Source organism: Scardinius erythrophthalmus, assembly GCF_964197995.2.
Source record: "Scardinius erythrophthalmus genome assembly, chromosome: 2".
NCBI lineage: Eukaryota > Metazoa > Chordata > Actinopteri > Cypriniformes > Leuciscidae > Scardinius > Scardinius erythrophthalmus.
In genome coordinates, this window is record NC_138222.1 from 33,956,939 (window position 1) to 33,976,179 (window position 19,241).

Below are 19,241 nucleotides of genomic sequence, written 5' to 3' on the forward strand. Positions count from 1 at the left end.
GTTCCAAGCCTGTATGACTTTTTCTTCTGTAGAACACAAACAAATGTTTTAAAGGTGCAGTAAGCAATTTTGGAAAAAACTGTTGAAAAGTGGACCGAGCACCAAAACACACTAGCCAATCAGCAGTAAGGGCGTATACACTCATGATGGGGGAGGAGAGAGAGCTCAGTGCACAAGACAGACATTAGCAGAATGACTATAGAAAGAGCGAGATGGCAGAGAAAATACCAAAGAGGAAAAGGCCAGGGAATATAACTTTAAAAAGAAGGGTTAGCTTTCCAGCGCTAGAGAGACCTTAAGGAGTCTGAAAGCCTGAAAACGGACGCCGATGTTGCCTTATTTCTTCTAGATATAAGTAACGTTGATTTTTCTTTTAGTGATCGCTATAACCCCTTAATCTTGTCACAATTGTAATACATTAGTTACTTGGACTGTCGTGTTATGTAGGGAGCTGTTCGTGCCCATAGTCTTCTGGGTTCTGACGTTATCCCTGCACCACTCTATGGTGGAATCTGCTGTGCCTGCCGCCAAAGGGTCTGATATCATCAATAATTGATAGCAATTTGTGTTACCATGATAATTCAGGTCAAATGTCTAATTGTTGTTTAGCTCCTTCGATGGCAATGTCATCCCTTCCACCCAAAAAAACAAACACCTTTTTGGGTTTTATAATGGGCTTTTTCAATTTGTAAGAAAAATAAAGCCTGTGGTAAACATAACTTGATGATACATCGACGTTTTGTTCTACAACGTGCACTGCACACACTCACACCCCAAACTGCCATATCTAGTTACTTATTAAAAACATGTAAATTCACATGTTATTCACATGTAAAAACAAGTTTTCAAAAATGAACTGCTTCAAAATTTGCAGTTTCATTATGGGTTTGTGTGAATTACGTTTGCAAAACAAAACGTATCAAGTTATGTTTACCACAGACTTTATTTACACTTCACAAGTTCACACTTAAATATAATCAGATAGAGTAAAGGTTATGAATATTTGGCGTGCTGTCCAAGGGGAGGGCTCCTAGCTTGGAACTGGCCCGAACCCAGAGTACTCCCCCCATACAAGGTTGGGATAGGAATAGTTAGAAGTGAGGAGATGGGGTGGTGGAGGGATGCAGGCAAACTGGCATGGAACAGAGGTAAGTCTTCTGTATATATACCTCTTAGCACGCTAATTGAGTTGATTAACTTAATGTGCTCCTCCAGTGTTCATTTGGTTGTTAAAACATCATATGAATCGAAAAAACTCATTATAAAACGCCATAGGAAAATTTCGAAGGGACCAATGGTAAATTAGTCTTCCGGGTTCTGACATCATTGCTTGTGTTGAATAGCGTGTGTGAATGTTGGGGGTGGAGGCATCAAGATAGGGGTGTGATCCTTTTGGTAAGGGGTGTGTTTTTTTCGGTGATTTCAGATATCAACAGCATTTAACAAAAATAACTTACTGCACCTTTAAGAACACTAGGGTCCAACCCCACTGGACCCCTTTCGCTGGACAAAAAAAAAATAATAAAAAAAATAGCAGGTAACACTTTAGTTTAGGGTCCAATTCTCACTATTAACTAGTTGCCTATTAGCATGCATATTACTAGGATATTGGCTGTTTATTAGTACTTATAAACCACATATTTATGCCCTATTCTGCATGACCATATTCTATATCCTTAATCCTACCCAATACCTAAATTTAACAACTGCCTTACTAACTATTAATGAGCAATAATTAGGAGTTTATTTTAGGCAAACATCATAGTTAATAGTTAGTAAAAAGTGAGAAATGGACCATAAGTGTGACCAAACCTAAAAAATCTATAAAAAATTTAACATGGTCTGACAACTTATATTGAAGTAAGAAACAATTAGTGTAAAATACAATTAGATTAAAAATCATATTTACTATACAGTAATATTGATGACACTAACATTTTCCAAATTTATTCATATCTGAGCAACTGCTGGTATTCTTTATTGCTGCTCCGTTCACTGTTACCATTCCATTCAGAGAGGTCATATGAACACACTGAGCCCAATTAGCACTAGGTTGGATGACATGGCTGGAAAAGGTCAAGGAGAAAAGCTAACAGCAGCAATCCAGTGGTTCACAAGTTCAGTTTGTTTGCTCTTTAAACTCTCCTGGCCCATCCAATTACTTTTAAAATGTAGAGGACCATGGGAACCCTGTCCTTGTTTTATCTAAAACATGTCTGCATCATGCACAAAGAGTTTCTACATGTTTCTGCATAAGCATGCGTGTTATTCTGAGTGTGTAAGGAAGGTGAGTTTAACACATTTTATACACAAATGTAAGTGCTTTATATTGACGATAAATCAGTTTTATAGCCTTTTGAATGCCTGAATAGTGTACTTTTTTTTTTTTTTATAGATCAATTTATAGATAGTTAAACACATTTTAAACAAGGATATTGGGAGTGTGCCAAGACAGTAAATGGTTTTAGATGATGTACTGTTTTGTAGTAATATTCTAAGAATAAAATAATTTGCGTATTGTATAGATAGATAGATAGATAGATAGATAGATAGATAGATAGATAGATAGATAGATAGATAGATAGATAGATAGATAGATAGATAGATAGATAGATAGATAGATAGATAGATAGATAGATAGATAGATAGATAGATAGATAGATAGATAGATAGATAGATAGATAGATAGATAGATAGATAGATAGATAGATAGATAGATAGATAGATAGATAGATAGATAGATAGATAGATAGATAGATAGATAGATAGATAGATAGATAGATAGATAGATAGATAGATAGATAGATAGATAGATACATAGGTACAGTAGCACCATTACATTTTGAATGTGAATATTCTATTAATTAAAGTCAAAGGGAGATTTTCAAAACAAAAAAACTGAGTCATTAAAAGACCAAGGCTACATAAATAATTGATGATAAATACTTTAATGTGACAAAGTTTGGAGGGTCTGATCCACTGAGAACTGTTGCACTGCAGCTGTCAGTAACATGAAATCCAGGTTATTTGATATTTAAAAGTATCACAGTGTCCCCCCAGTTTCACAGACCAGGCTTAAGCCTAGTCCTGCATGTTTAAGCTGTAACTGAAAGCAACTTGCACTGACATATCACTGAGAGAGAGAGAGAGAGAGAGAGAGAGAGAGAGAGAGAGAGAGAGAGAGAGAGAGAGAGAGAGAGAGAGAGAGAGAGAGAGAGAGAGAGAGAGAGAGAGAGAGAGAGAGAGAGAGAGAGAGAGAGAGAGAGAGATTTCAGATTAGATCAGACTTGCCATACTGTTTGAGTATAGGCCCAAGTCTGTCTGTCACATTTCAAAACAGACATAGAGGAAGGTACAGGCACACTGGGTGTCCTGCTTATTCTAAGGACATTTGTGAATGTCTCTGTTTTTGTATCAGGGAAAGCTGTTATCAGTAGGGCTCATAGGACATGTTGTTTGTTGTTCACCTATAGTAGATGAAGGGCGGTGTGGGATCTGACGTTGTGTAGCGACGGCCGGAGAACTCCGTCACAGGGAGTGTGTATATGTGATTATCTTAGGTGACACATTTGTCTTTGTTTGGAGTTATCACTGCATTCAGAAAAAGATATCAGTGCCAAAAAAGATGATAGTGGAAGCTTTGGGGAAAGAAACAAAACACTTGTCACAATGAAGATTTTGAACATTCATTTTCAACACTGGCTTTATCTCATATATGTTTAGACAGCGTAGTGCAAAGATTGTGAGATCATCCATACATGCATATTGACATATGTTCCTCTCTGATTCTCCTATGGAAAATCCAATTTTACACACCAGGGCTTCTTTGTATTATTTTCAGAGAGCCCAGTTTTCATAAAGACGTTCCAGGTTTTATTTACCCGTAAATACAGTGTGCTACTGAGCGGCACGTAGTGCGCAGCATATTGATCCATCAAATAAATTTGCAGCTATTGTGTAGCTCTTCAGATCAGTGGTCACTAGTAATGCTGAAGAGTAAATCTAGTGTACAACAGTATGGAAAAGAACTACATTTTCTGCTTTTGTGGAACTGCTACAGTCCCACACCTGCTCTACAGTGATTGAATATTTAATTACAGACTTGGTCACGGTTGTCTGTTAGAATGAGACGCTGTGTAATCATAGAGCTCACGGTTAACCACTGCACAGACACACTGTTCGGTTCTCGCCAATCCAAAAGGCCGCTCTCCCTGAGGCTATCAAAAATGAAAGGGAAAGGATGGAACTTCGACACTCATAAAAAAGAAGTGCGAGATGTAGCAGAGCACTTTATAATGACTGATCAGGTCAGATCATTGTCTCCAAAAAGGACCTTTATGTGGTCATTAGGTTCAGACATGCCTTGTTCTCCTAAGGTCTGTCAGCACGATTCCATGTTTCTCCCACCTCCAGTAGAGATGGTAATAGGTTTTGTTCTCGCTCTTTTGGTGCTCTTCTTTTACGTCCGAGGATAAACATGTGTCCAACAACAGGTTTCCGTCATCATTCTTCCACAGCTCCTTTAGCTTCATATCCTAAAGGGACAAGAACGAATACAATGGGTAATGATAATCTATGAATTTGAGGGTAAGTGTAATACAGCCATATGGCTGTAATACCCTGCTATACTGTACGTAAGATGTCCGCCATATTGAAACATCTGCAACCTAGTTATTCACATGTATGAATATCCATATCTGCAATAGACATTAGCTGATGATTTTCACACATTGTGTTTTTGTATCATCAATGTGATAATTATGCATTTGGTATTGCACATTGAGTTATACATAAAAACTTGTGCTGTCAACATTAATGCGTTAACACATTCATTTAAAATTCTTTAACATGTTTAAATAATTTAACGCAATTAAAGCAAAATTCTTTTTTACAGAAGTACAAGAAGCTGCATCATTAATTTACGTCATGCAGTGAGATGATCTTAGAACTCAGTAAACGCATCCACTAGACGTCTACAAGAGGGGATTGTAAAATACCATGTAGAAAAAGTAGTTTTGGACAGTCAGCTTTCTCTTTTCGAGCAGCTCATACATGGAATACCATACCCACAGAACTAAGGAACAACACATCTGTTAAATCATTTTCCAAATCCATAAAACATTGGTTATTGTCAAATCAAATATGCTGCCATAATACAGAATAATATATTTGCATTCATTGTTATAGTGGTGTCTCTGTGTGTGCATATATGTTGTTGATGTATTCAAATGTGTGTCTATTCACTTTGATCTGTGTCTACTGTGTATGACACTTGTCTTTGTTTTTTTTTTTTTTTTTTTTTTTTTTTTTTTTTTCTGTTTTTTGATTAATCTGCCAGTTGTCCAGATCGCGAATAGTAGTGTTATTCGTATTTATTTTTATCTAAAGCTTTCTTATTGATATGTATTTATTGTATTGTTATAGTATATTTATTGTTTTTCTCTTAACCATCAACCTGCTAGGGACTGCAGATGAAAATTAGCCTGTATGGCTAAATCTGGCACATTTACATTTTGGACTTCGTCCTCATGTTGATTAATGTGCGTTGTCCCTTTTAAAATAAATAAATCAAATCAAAGTAAAATCAGTCCAGTACAGAAGCGCTAATGTAAAGAACACCAGGCTGATTGTCAGCGAGAATAGAGACTCACATTGGGTTTTTAGTTAATTATTCATTCCAGTGTGTGCTTTGCTTTAAAACACGATCTCTGTCATATTCTGTGATTGTTTCTGAAGAGTGAAGTTTTGGTGATGTACAGGAGTCGTTTACAGTAAGCGTGTTATATTGATGCACAAACAACAAACCGTGTATGTGCGCTCCCGATCACTGATCGCACGCTGCATTTATGTACAGACACTTTTCAGTACATTTGGGCCGTTTCCACACACACTCAGGATACTGTTTTATTTGTCATGTGTACGTTGTTGTGTTTAGTTATCGTAGGTTTATGCAGTCAAGTCAAGGCGGTTGATTTAGGAGTTTTCTGGCATCTCCATGTGGTCCTGTTCGGTATCGCAGCTTGACTCGTCTTAAATGAAAACAAGCTCTTTGTTGGTGCTCTATCTATACACACTGTGAATTGGGAAAAGGGTGTTTTTTTTGTGTGTTTTTTTCATGGGTGCTTTGGTGCATAAATGTATTATATAATAGAATTATATGGACTCCTTATATCATTTGGTTATTTGGTGTCCTTTTGGAGACTCCAAGGATCCTTGAAGCTTGCAGAAAATTACAGTTTTGTGAGAATCGCCCTTTAATCTGATTGTTTACTTTGCTGGATATAGTAAAATGATGACAAAATGAATGTGTTCAAAAAGATAAATGGTATATGGTTTTTCACGATAATTGTGCGTTTATTCGCGATTAATCGCAACACATTCTTGTCACAATTATATTCTGTTTAGTTGTTTTCTGTCATGTCTGTATTAGTTCTCATTAGTTACCATGGTGTCTGATTAGTTAATCTCTGTCCAGCTGTTCCTGTTTAGTGTCCTCTTTTACAATGTGTATTTATACTCCCTGTTCTGCTCAGTCCTCGTTGGTTATTGTTGGGGTTAACAGTGTTGTACTCTTCTGTGTTTGCTGTTAGATTAAAGATGTTTGCATTTCTTTACCATCATCTTCGTTGTGCGCTTTCTAAGCCATCCTGTGACAATTATCACCTCGGAAAGGTTATCCTCTATCTGTCTGGAACTTATTGCTCGGTGGTTTTTACAGCCATAGGCTGCACAATGCTGTAAAATGTTCAATGAAAATTCATTGATTTGTTAGAGTGAGTGATGAACCGCGTCCAGATGTTTCAAGATGGCGGACGCGTCAACGTGTCTGGAGCGATCAAATGTGGAATCTATGTATACATATTGTATTTATTATTACAGCTACAAACATGTTTGATTATTAGGCCTATATCAAATATTTATTTCTTTAATAGTGACGATTAAAAAAAGGTTTTGAGAAAATCACACTGAACTAGGGCTTCATCCAAAGGCATTGCTTGCTGTGATGTACTGTATGTAATTCCACTTGAGAATTCTTTATTCTCAAAAGCTGTTTTTTTTTTTTTTTTTTTTTTCATTACAACAGCCAAGTGAAAAATAGGCAAGGCTTTAAAGTTATCACTAAAATAACTTCTTAATAATATACCATTTATTAATAATGTAGGAAACAATATGAGCAATAAAACTAGGTGAGAGAGGAGAGCAAAATTAACTGAAATATTCATAATCTCACATTCTTTTATTTGCACACTGCGTATCTGTAATTCATTAGAGGCTGCATTTCAACTTCCTTAATTGACTTCCCATTCACAGGTGAATATGAAAGAAAGTATTTTGCTCTTATCCAAGGGAAGAAAAAGAAAACGAAAAACGAGGAAATAGGGGAAACAAATGGAACTAAAACTCTGAAAGTATTTTTTTTATATATATAATAGGCACCATCTCTACATTTCACTCATTTTCCACCACTAGCTTATGTCCAGCTGTCTGGTCCAGGCCCTGTAGCTATGAGGCATAATCACCCTGCACATGAAGAAAGAAATCTAAAGCTTTTCAAAGCACATGAGGGCTTCGTGAGAATTATAGCATTCACGTTCCACATTATTAGACACATGTCTTAAAGTACTAGAGAGGAAATAACTTGTTTATATACGCAGCTTCTTTGAATTGAATATGTGCATTTGAACAGTAAAATGTGGCCTTGCGCTGAGGAATGGTTTTGTCTAAGGTGGACAAAGTACACAACTTCCTTACTTGAGTGAAAGTACAGATACTACTGGTCAAATATTACTCCGTTACAAGTAAAAGTTGTACAGAAGTACTTGTTTTTAAAGGTACTTAAGTATCAAAAGTAAAAAGTCAATGTCAATGCATTGTTTTATTATTGTTGCATTGTTGTATATAATACTTACAGTATCATATATATCAATATCAAATGTATTTCTAGAACACATTTCCAGTAGTGGGATTGAATAAGTGCACTCAATAACGTTCACAATGGTTTCGGACACCTAAATGGCTGTCCCTTTAAATAGTGCCCTAAGTTTTTTGGATTTTAGTATGAATATGTCAGCCTTACTGTTATCTATAAGCTAGTGTGCTCCAAAACAATGACAAAATTTGCATTTAGAAGATCAAACCCAACGTTGAAAATGAAAATCAGGTTGATGTCGGAATCCAACGCCAGATTGACATTAATCACCAACACTGGACAGACGTTGTATTGTGGTTGAAAATGAAAATCGGGTTGACGTCAGAAACCAACACCAACAACAAACCGACGTTGGGTTCTTACTTCAATCCGACTTTCATTTCCAACAAAAATGCAACCCCTGCAACAAAATGATCCCCTGACTAACGTTAATACTTTCTACTCAAGGACCTTGACAGAATTGTAGTGGAGTAAAAAGTACGATATTTGTCTTTCAAATGTAGTGAAGTTAAAGTAAAAAGTTTCCAGAAAAAATAATACTCAAGTAAAGTACAGATACTCAAAAAGGGTACTTAAGTACAGTACTCAAGTAAATGTACTTTGTTACTGTCCACCTCTTATTATCCATCCTAAAGTTCAGCACTGTATGACCTTTAATCACTACATTTAGTGGTCAAACTGATTATTTCAGGAATTACACAACTGTACAAAAGTTTGGGGTTGGTAAGATTTTATAATATGTCTGAAAGAAGCCTCAAGGCAGCAGCATTTATTTGATCAAATATTGATCAGCAATATTGTAAAATTATATATATATATATATATATATATATATATATATATATATATATATATATATATATAATTAATAATAATAATAATAATAATAATATATATATAATTAATAATAATAATAATTATTATTATTATTATTATTATTATTATTATTATTATTTATTTATTTTTATTTATTTTATTTTTTTTTATTAATGTATTCCTATGATGGCCGAGTTTAATTTTCAGCGTTTATTACTCCAGACTTCAGTGTCACATTATCCTTAAGAAATAATTCTAATATGCTGATTTTGTGCTCAAGTTCTCCTTGGTATTTTGTTGTGGAAACCATGATAGAAAGTTCAAATGAACAGCATTTATTTTAAATTGAAATCATTTTAACATTATACATGTCTTGGCTGTAAATTTTGATCAATTCAATGCGTCCTTGCTTAATAATAATAGTACCTTCTTTAAAAAATTACAGTAAAAAAAAAATATCTTATTGACCCCAAATTTTAAATGATAGTGTATATCAAAAAAAAAAAAAAGTGTAAAAACATTTTGATTAGGTGCTCGTGATTTTTTGGAACTTCATGAGAAAAATATTTTTAGGATGTAAATTGTTAAGCGTAGAAAAGAAGAGGATCATCACAGATGCATTTGATAGGCTGATTAATTATTATACACAGCGAGCCAACAAATCCCAGGCAGATGGTCTGGCATAGCTAGGCTTACTGTGCTGGTGAATATGTAGGTAGGATGTTCAATACGGCTACATGGCAGGAATATTTTGGCTTTCCATTTTGGCTTTCCTTCTCGAGCCATGGGCTGAGGAAAAAGTCCAAGAGAAATGTATCACATTTATTGCAATTTTTATTTACAACATTGTACTTGCTGTGTGTGCACATTAAAGTTTTAATCTTGGCACTCATAGACAGCTAGCAGTAAACGGTGGTGGTATTATGCAAGTTTCAAAACCAAACATTACTCAAGGATTCCCCACCTTCAGTCCTGCGGTGGCTGTAGCTTAAAGTGAGAAAAGGCCGAAAGCATAATACTGTTTGAAAGCTGCTACAAAGAGGATGCATGCGCCTTTTCATAAAGAGTGTGTACAGTATATTGTTTTTATGGAAAATGAATCTGAAAATGAAGCTCTGAAAAGTTTAAGAAAAGTAAAATGCATTTCTATTCAGAAAAAGAAAAAAAAACTGTAAAGAGCTCTAAATTCAGTTCAATAAATGAAACATTTTCTCATAATACCGCATACGTTGTAATGAAAATGGCTATTGGCCACATTATTCAACCAAAGTGATTCCTTCTGTACAAGCTTATCAGCAAATATAGCTGTGTCCATATTCACTATAGTGCAAGGCATTCCTTAACAGAACCCATGTTTGCTGTTTTTGTCTACCCAGGGTATTACTTATAGACACTTCCAATAAAGCATTCAGTGAAAGAGGTCACTAATTTGACCCTGCACTACAAATATCCCTATAGGCATTGATGGCTTGCCAGTGTTTTTTTTTTTTTTTTTTTAAGGTTGCTTGAGGGATCTACTGGAGCAGGGAGCAGGTCTGGAAAGTGCTGCATCCACTAATGGCTATAGCTCCAAGAGGCTGGTCTGCATAAACAACAATCCGGTGCAATCAGCAAGATGGTGCACTTCTCTGCTAGGGGGAGAGTGATTGGGGACAATGTGCTTTTTTATGTCTTCCACTTCACTCTTCCCTACAGAGGCTTAAACAGGGCAATTTTTATGAACATGCCGTATTTGTTCTCTTTATTTTGCCATGTCTTGTATTTTGCACATTCAGATTTTAAAATGTATGGGTTATCCCATTTATTACACGTTTGCCTTCCATTTGTGTTTCTTTTATCTCTTTTGTTCCAGTTTACTACCACTAGTACTGCCAATAATAATAATTATTATTATTATTTCAAACATTTTAATCAATATTTCATCATCATCTTGCTCATGGGTCATTTACATACTGCATTTACATAGTGCATGATCACAACCCCCCTTAACAAATGTTAAAGGATGTCACCATTTAATATCGTTTGAGATAAATGCGCTTTGTGTTTTGAAGTGCTCCCATTTCACTAGTGTAAGAACAATGCCAGAAGCCTTGCTGGTTAAAGTAAAGAAGGATGAGCTCTTTTTCTCTCAGATGAGAGCCATCTGGCTGGGAGCAAGGCCAACGGATGAGTCTTGGGAACAGGCCTCTAAGAATTTCTGACCCTTGGTAGGTTGACGATGTAAAAAGAAGGTATAAAACACCACTGGGGCCTTGAGCTGGAAAGGGATTTGGACCCGGAAGAGGGTGTATGTCTCTGAAGAGGGTTCACACTTGGACTGAGGGTGAAGAATTACGAGAAAACAGACAGATGGGGAGAAAAAAAAAACGCAATTAGTGCCACGCTCTGGACATGGGAAAATAAATGGATTTTTCATCCTGTGACCTAATTACGGAGTTTGTTTTGAGTGTGTATCTCTTTTCATTTCCTAATGAAGCACAATCATTGCAGTTTCTCAAAGAGCTACATCAGCAGATTGATGTTTATATTATCCAATGCTCTTTTTAGCCTGGCACATAACAAAAGAGGTTGTTAATTTGGTTCGAAATTGATAAAACAACATTTTACAAGCAGGAGCCCTTGCTTCAAACGTAGGTTCAGTCATATTTATGAAAGCGCTCAGGCCTCCAGAGTCTCTCTCAAGAAATCTTGCTGTGTGGCTGAACCACGGCCAGGCTGCCCATTACACTGAAGCAGCTTGAAATCCAGAGCAGCAGGAAATGAAACCATCAGATTCCCACCCACATCCATCCACACAGCGGCAAGCTCAGCCAAGTCTCACACAGCAGAAAATCTATTTCGCACTGTATTGGGTTATAGCTCTAATCAACTCTTTCTTTGTAAACAAAGTGTTTAATTTAATACAAGTTTCAATATGCTACTTAATGGAAATATATATGTGCCGCAGCACTGGAATGGGATCGGAGATCCTCATAATGCATATGTAAGCCTGTATGCATATGTATGCTGGTGCATCAGCAGTTTGTCTAGTGTCATGGCACAAGATGAATAGGTAAATAGAGACACAGCCTCAAGCTCACTGACTTTCTTATCATTTAACACAGACATTTGTCAACTTCTGTCATTTTAGTACTCGTAAGGCAAAAGTCAGAACAAAACATTTACCCACTGCCATCGGGGAGCCGAATGCACATGCGACACACCACTGCTTTCGTGAAGGGGAGAGGCCAGCTGCCCATATATGAGGCACATAAAGTCTGCCATTTAAAAAAAAATGACCAGGGGGATGCAACCACTTCAAACAGTGAACACAAATGGAGCAACTGTTTGGGGTCATATGCCCCCACTGCTTTCATTCCCTCACACCCCCCACCACTCTACACTCACCTTTACCTGCCTCCCTTTCCCACTCAGTCCATCGACACACCCTTTCCTCCTCTTCTTCTGTTTCTCTCTCGCTTTTATTCCACTCTGCTCTCTGCAGGCCACAACAGTCAGAAGGAAAACCGACACAGCAGTGCATTTTCAATTGGATCTTCAGTATTCCAGGAAAATAAAAGGGCAGATAGCCTTTGTGAAGTCATCTCACCCGGAACGAACCAACATCGGTCCCCTGCTTGGTGTCCTCCATCCCCACACCCCTCCTGGCCCCTGACACTCAATACACTTTCCCTTTCAAGCTTTTCATGCAGTGTTAGTGTATGCTTAGCCAATACAAAATCAGGACAGATACCATTTATAAAATGCAAGGATTCAATAAATGTATGTAAGTGATAACATACAATTATTGCAGATATAAACATGATCAGAACCACAACATTGTTATTCACCAAATAAATAAATATGCAGACATAAAAAAATATTTTATCCGACAAAAACATTCGGCCTAGAAACAACACAAAACATTGCAGCAATATTACAGTAATTATACTGAAGCCCTCTGAGGTCATTTTCAGTACAACTAGGTGTGTAGCAATATACAGGTATTCACGATAACCAGTTTATTAAAAACATGGTTGACATTCCAACATAGCAGGTGGCGTTTCAGTGCATTAACGTCAGTTGCCATCCATCATAAAACAGAAAGAAGACGACAACACAGTGTGTACTGTGTACAGCTAACAGGGAATGTTCTGGAAAGGTTCCCTCAAAGTTATGACCAAACATTATTCAAGTAACGTTAATAGAACATTCATTTAAAAGTTATATGGTCTGTAATAATGTTCTCAAAACAGTAGCAGACAAATCAGAATTTCAGAATATTCATAGAACATTCAAAAGTAACATTCCCATAATGTTCGCAAAATTATAACATGGAACCTTTCTCTCAACCTCCCAAACTTGTATTTTGAGTGTCACTCATTGGCCAAAAAAGAGAGAACACAAAATAAACAAAGTTAGAGAGGAATTATTTTATAATCTTTTATAACTGGAAGAAAACAAAACTAAAGGTATTTCGCATTTCATGGAAAGAGAGCTCAATTGCATACAGAGAGGCATTAAAAGCTGCTAGATCTGCTTATTTTTCAACCTTATTAGAAGAAAATAAACAAAACCCCAGGTATTTATTTGAAACAGTGGCTAAACTAACGAAAAATAAAGCTTCAAGCCCAGAAGTTTCCAAGCAGCACAGCAGTAATGACTTTATGAACTTCTTCACTTATAAGATTGATAATATCAGGGAGAAAATTATAACCATGCAACCGTCTACTACAGTATCGCATCAGGGAGTGCATTGTAGTCTCCCTAAGGAAGAATTCGATTCATTCATTGCTATAGAAGAGGAAGAATTCGCTAAACTTGTTAAATCATCTAAATTGACAACATGTATATTAGACCCTATACCGACTAAGCTACTGAAAGAGATGCTTCCAGAGGTCATAGATCCTCTTCTTGAAATAATTAATTCATCTTTGTCATTAGGATACGTACCAAAAACTTTTAAGCTTGCTATGATTAAACCACTTGTTAAAAAAAACGCAACTTGATCGTACAGAATTAGTCAATTACAGGCCGATCTCGAATCTACCTTTTCTGTCAAAGATACTAGAAAAGGCGGTATCCTCAAAAAGGTATTCCTTTTTAGAAAGAAATGATATCTGCAAGGATTTCCAGTCAGGATTTAGACCATACCATAGTACTGAGACAGCTCTCATCAGAGTCACAAATGATTTGCTCTTATCATCCGATCGTGGTTGTATCTCTCTATTAGTGTTACTCGATCTTAGTGCTGCATTTGATACTATTGACCACAACATTCTTTTAAATAGACTTGAAAATTATGTTGGCAGTAGTGGATTTGCATTAGCATGGTTTAAATCATACTTATCTGACCGTTATCAGTTTGTAGCAGTAAATGAAGAGATGTCTCATCGATCACAAGTTCATTATGGCGTACCACAAGGCTCAGTACTAGGACCTTTGCTGTTCATTCTGTACATGCTACCATTAGGAGATATCATTAGGAAGCATGGCATTAGTTTTCACTGTTATGCTGATGATACTCAGCTCTATATTTCTTCACGCCCTGACAATTCACAAAATTAACGGAATGCATAGCTGATATAAAAAATTGGATAGCTAGTAATTTCCTACGACTTAATTCTGAAAAAAACTGAGATTCTAATTATTGGACAAAAAACTTCCTCACATAATAACCTAGAATACTGTCTAACACTTGATGGCTGCTCTGTCAAGTCTTTGTTGTCGGTTAGGAACCTGGGTGTGCTCTTTGATACCAATCTTTCATTTGAAAGTCACGTGTCTAGTATCTGTAAAACCGCATTTTTCCATCTTAAAAATATATCTAAAATACGTCATATGCTTTCATTGACAAATGTGGAACAATTAGGGTGGTTGCCCTGCACGCTTAATAAACAAATTACAGCTGGTCCAAAATGCAGCAGCTAGAGTTCTTAACAGAACCAGGAAGTATGACCATATTAGCCCTGTTCTGTCAACACTGCATTGGCTCCCTATTAAACATCGTATACATTTTAAAATATTGCTGATTACTTACAAAGCACTAAATGGTTTAGCTCCGCAGAACTTGAGCGAGCTCTTAACGCATTATAGTCCTTCACGTCTATTGCGTTCTCAAAATTCCAGCCAGTTGATAATACCTAGAATATCAAAATCGACTTCTGGCGGTAGATCCTTTTCCTATTTAGCACCAAAACTTTCAGGAACAGTCTTCCTAACATTGTCCGGGGAGCAGACACACTCTGTCAGTTCAAAACTAGACTAAAAACACATCTCTTTGACCTAGCATACAAATAACACATTATAGACTTCTATAATTCAACATTAGGCTGCATAGTTTAGGTCAACTGGAACCGGGAACACTTCCCATAAATCCTGATATACTCGTTGCATCATAAGAACAATGGCATCTATGCTAATATTAGTCTCTCTGTTTATCCCGAGGTTAGCATCAGTCTGCCGGATCCAGGGCGTATCCAAATCTGATGAAGGACCTGCGCCTGGGCGCGACGACAACACAGTCCTGAAGTGTCAACTAGTCTCTCCCCTGTGAAGGCCTCCTTCCCTTCTCTTTACCTCTGAACAGATAAAGCGTTGTCGGGGTGATTCCGGTTCGCGTGGCTACGCGGAAGCGATAGAAATTCTGTATTATAAATTTTAAAGCCAGACAAGTAGTTTGTTGAGGGTCGGTTTGTAGGGAAGGACTACAAGCCTGCACACATATATTCAAACGTGCATACCTATAGACTGAACTCGTAATACGCGTTCTCACAGGTTCGTGTTTTTGAAGTTTGCGTAGAAAGAACTTAAGAGTTTTCTGTTAAAAGGGCATTGTGTTAGGGCCCCTAAGTTAATAACTAATGATCGTTGCGACTTAAGTGAATCAATCAAAACTAACTTTAGCTGGACAATAACTTTATTCTTGAGCTGCTGTAAAGCCAAAACAATCTCTGTTACTTTAATTTCCTATTATCAATGTAAAGCCGCTTTGGAACAATCTACATTGTTAAAAGCGTTATATAAATGAAGATGACTTGACTTGACTTGACTTGACTTGACTTGACTTGACTTAATCTTGTAGTGAAAATCTAATGTTGTGACAGCCCAAACAACAATCGATAAGCGAGACTCAAGATGATGCTAGGTGTTCCAAACACACACACACACACAAATAATTTATATCTGCATTATTGAATTAAATGTGACATGTCATAATAACGAATGCCCAACATGGATGTAGGAGGTGTGCACTTCCTGCTATGGAAAGTAAATAATAGGAAATATCTGACCACTGAGTGCCGCAATTGATTCATGGTGAAGTATTCCAGAAAGCTGTGTAATCATGGTGGTTATTTTGTGGGAATGCTTATAGTAAAAAAAAAATAAAAAAATAATAATAATTATATTGCAACTAATTTTATCATTAAATAATTTGTATGGACACTGTAATGAAAAGTGTTGTAAAAAATATTGTTCTGTTGCAATATAGTATATTAAACTACACTGTAAAAACTAAAGTTGCCTCAAATATCCTGTCGGATACTCAATGAACTTAACAATGCAATTTAAGTGCCTCAAAGCTCTTTATCCTATAGTAGGGTTTGAGCGTTGACAATCTTTGCGGTTCTTGCTGGAACTTATTAGCCTGGGAAAACCCAGACTACTTCCGGCGAATTTTAATTCTCTCTCCAGGATAGTCTGGAGAAGAGCCCATTCAAACTCATTTCTGTGCCGCCGAAATCGCGGCACCAATCAGAAACGTTTGGGGAGGAATTTACATGATGACGACAGCGCAGCGACGCTGAAGGAGTTCTCACGCAGTGAAAAATACATTGCGGAGCAGAGAGGAGACTGACAACACGCTGGCAGACAGGACAGAGCAGGCTACTTTTCGGTTACGTTTGATATTAAACATATTAAACAAAGTCTCAGCTTTCAAATTTGGTCATTTTTTAAAAGAAATTTAAACAATAAATACCGTTTTGTTGCTCTTTAATGTGCCGTGACAGATCGCTGTAGAGCATCAGTTAAAGCTGTTCTTGTGAACCGATCATCTCTTCCTTCTAGTTAATTTATAGCCTCAAATAAACATGAACAAACATAAGAAGGAATGTTGTTTTAACCACGGAAAGGCGTCATTACACTCCGTTTTTCAAGTTCAAATCCTCCTATGTTAATCTACTCTCCTGACTGCTTTGTCGGACAAAATGGCGGATGGCGAAGTATGATTGGTCAGATCACCTGTCAATCAAGCTGAGCTACGTCGGTTGGTGACGCCCCTTTGGAAATGATTTGTCTACATAGCTTCTCCAGACCCTACACTCAGTTTCAACTGAGAAGGGTCTGGTTTTAACCAGGCTAGGAACTTATGGGATCCTTTAAGCACTTTGTATTCAGTTCAAAGGTTCTGGAGTCACCTTTTCATTACCATGAGACATTGAAGTGCTTTGGGGAAAATTAGAGGAACTCGAAATCTATAAAAGGGTTAATGTAAGATATTTTTGTGGTTCCTGGAAGATCTCTTATATTAAAGCCAGCATCTGAGGGAACCCAATGGTTCTGTGAGGCCACTATAAGATTTGTATTATCCTATTATCATTTAATCATTTAGCAGACGCTTTTATCCAAAGCTACTTACAAATGAGGAGAGCAATAGAAGCAGTTAAACTAACAATAGGACAGCAATATGTAGGCTAAGTGCTGTGACCCTTCCCAGTTTAGTCTGACGCAGTATACGTTTATTTATTTAGTTTTTTTTTAAAACAGATATAATGTAGAAGAAAAGAGAAAAGAAAGCGTTAGTATTAATGGATTCAGTGTTTATATTTAAGTTTGATTCAGTATAGGCTTACATTTATTTAGTGTATTTTATTGATTCATTTAAACCTTAAACGGCAACAACAATAAATAATAATAATAATAATAATAATATGAAAAAGAAGAAGCAGGAGGAGAAAAGTTTTATTGTGTCATGAAACTGCTGCTATTCCTCTGCTGTCATTGCTTCAGTGATCCTCGCGCGCAACAAAGCTCAGCTGATCATCAACGGATTTGAAAGTAACGGCTCCCATGAGGGGAGCCCAAAGCCTGCCATTACAATGTTTGTAAACTCGCCAAAGAAATATATATACAGTCTACTCACTAGGCTATTCAAACACATACATATAAAAAAATAATGTATTCTACATTACTACGTCTTTACAGTGTTTACTACTCATTTTTTGCACAGTATGTGGTATGAAGGTTTTAGCCGTGATGCTAACTAATATAATGAACTTTATGCCACAAATGGAAATCATTGACTTATTGTCTTGGATTTTTTTTAGTGATTCAATTCAACGTACTGTGTACAACTGTGACTTCAAATTGCTGATATAACTAATTTAGCTGATTCCTGCTGTCGTCATTGGCGTTTGTTATGAATAACACAAGTGGTTAATATAGTTTGGACTGTTTTTGTTTATTTACTACAGGTGCTCTCAAATACCCTTTTAAAGCCCTTTACTGGCCAATAAATATTATGTTGTGAATGGATATAATCATCTTTGTTCTTTTGTTTCCCCAGAACAACCAGTAGGCCTACAGTACATTTCTAAAATAATCTAAACATTTCAGAGGCAACACTGAATTACAGTAAGTTACCTGCACCACATGCAAGTACTTTATTACTATGAACTTTTCTGTGTGAAATTGTATTGTTTGACTGTGTACTTCTGTTTTTTAATCAGTTATTCTCTGAAAATCTTCCCTTATGCTCTCAAATCTCATTCATGTTATTTTTTATGTAAAATAATATCACAGGTTTGGTGCCAGTAATGCTATGCATTTTTTCTTATGCCTTAATTATTTTTACTTTTTTTTTTTCTGCTTGTGTTTCATGCAGTGAAATTGAATGGTGACTGGGGTTGCATTATGCCTGAGATCTGCTTTTGGGTTCCACAGTCAGAAAGTCAAATGTCACAAAGCTGAGGAAATTATTTTAATTTCACAACTATCACTTTAATAACATTACTAACAGTAAATTGTGTATTTTGAAGGGATCTCGGTAAGCTGAAATACAAGTTTGAACAAGAATAAAAATCCTCCTTTAGACCTGAAAATCATTGAAGTGCCTGGACTATCCACCAGAAAAGAGGAAAACCAAGCGGAAAATGAAGCTGCTGCATCTTTTCACTTTTCTAACTTGTTAAGCACCTCACATGGCTCTTGTGAAGATTTTACTATTGACCATTGTCAGCAGTGTAGCGACGTAATGTATGAAGCACAGCTAACACAGGTGTCACTTTCAAGCAGCTCTCTTTTGGTCAAATCCAGCGAATTCTAGGGACCAACTTAGTCCCATAGTGAAATTTTTGACCACACATGAAATTGCAGATTATGTGGATTCTTATGGAAATGACTGGAATTCATCAGTGAAAATTCACTGAACAACAGCTAATTTGACTGCACCTAAACTCTGTTATAATGGAAAATGTTTTCTGCTTGTTGTGACATATAACGAATACTGTTTCTG